The following is a 245-nucleotide window of genomic DNA, read 5'->3' on the forward strand; positions in this document are numbered from 1 at the left end:
GGGGCGGAGTGAGCCCCTGCGCTGTGACATCCCCGAATCGCTCCGGCTCGGCCAGGGTGACATGAGCCGGTGTCACCTGTGGGTGCCCAAACCAGGGTTGGCTGACACCCCGCAGCTCCTGGAGCATCCTCCTCCTCCCTGCGCCCCGGGACCCCGCAGGGACCCTCCGCGCTGTCTCCCGGCACAGCCGCCTCGCTCGCATGCTCCCCCCGTCCATCCCCATCAAACTGGAGGGGAACCACTTG

This window comes from Pterocles gutturalis, unplaced genomic scaffold (genome assembly GCF_000699245.1).
Source record: "Pterocles gutturalis isolate BGI_N339 unplaced genomic scaffold, ASM69924v1 scaffold2996, whole genome shotgun sequence".
NCBI classification, from domain to species: domain Eukaryota; kingdom Metazoa; phylum Chordata; class Aves; order Pterocliformes; family Pteroclidae; genus Pterocles; species Pterocles gutturalis.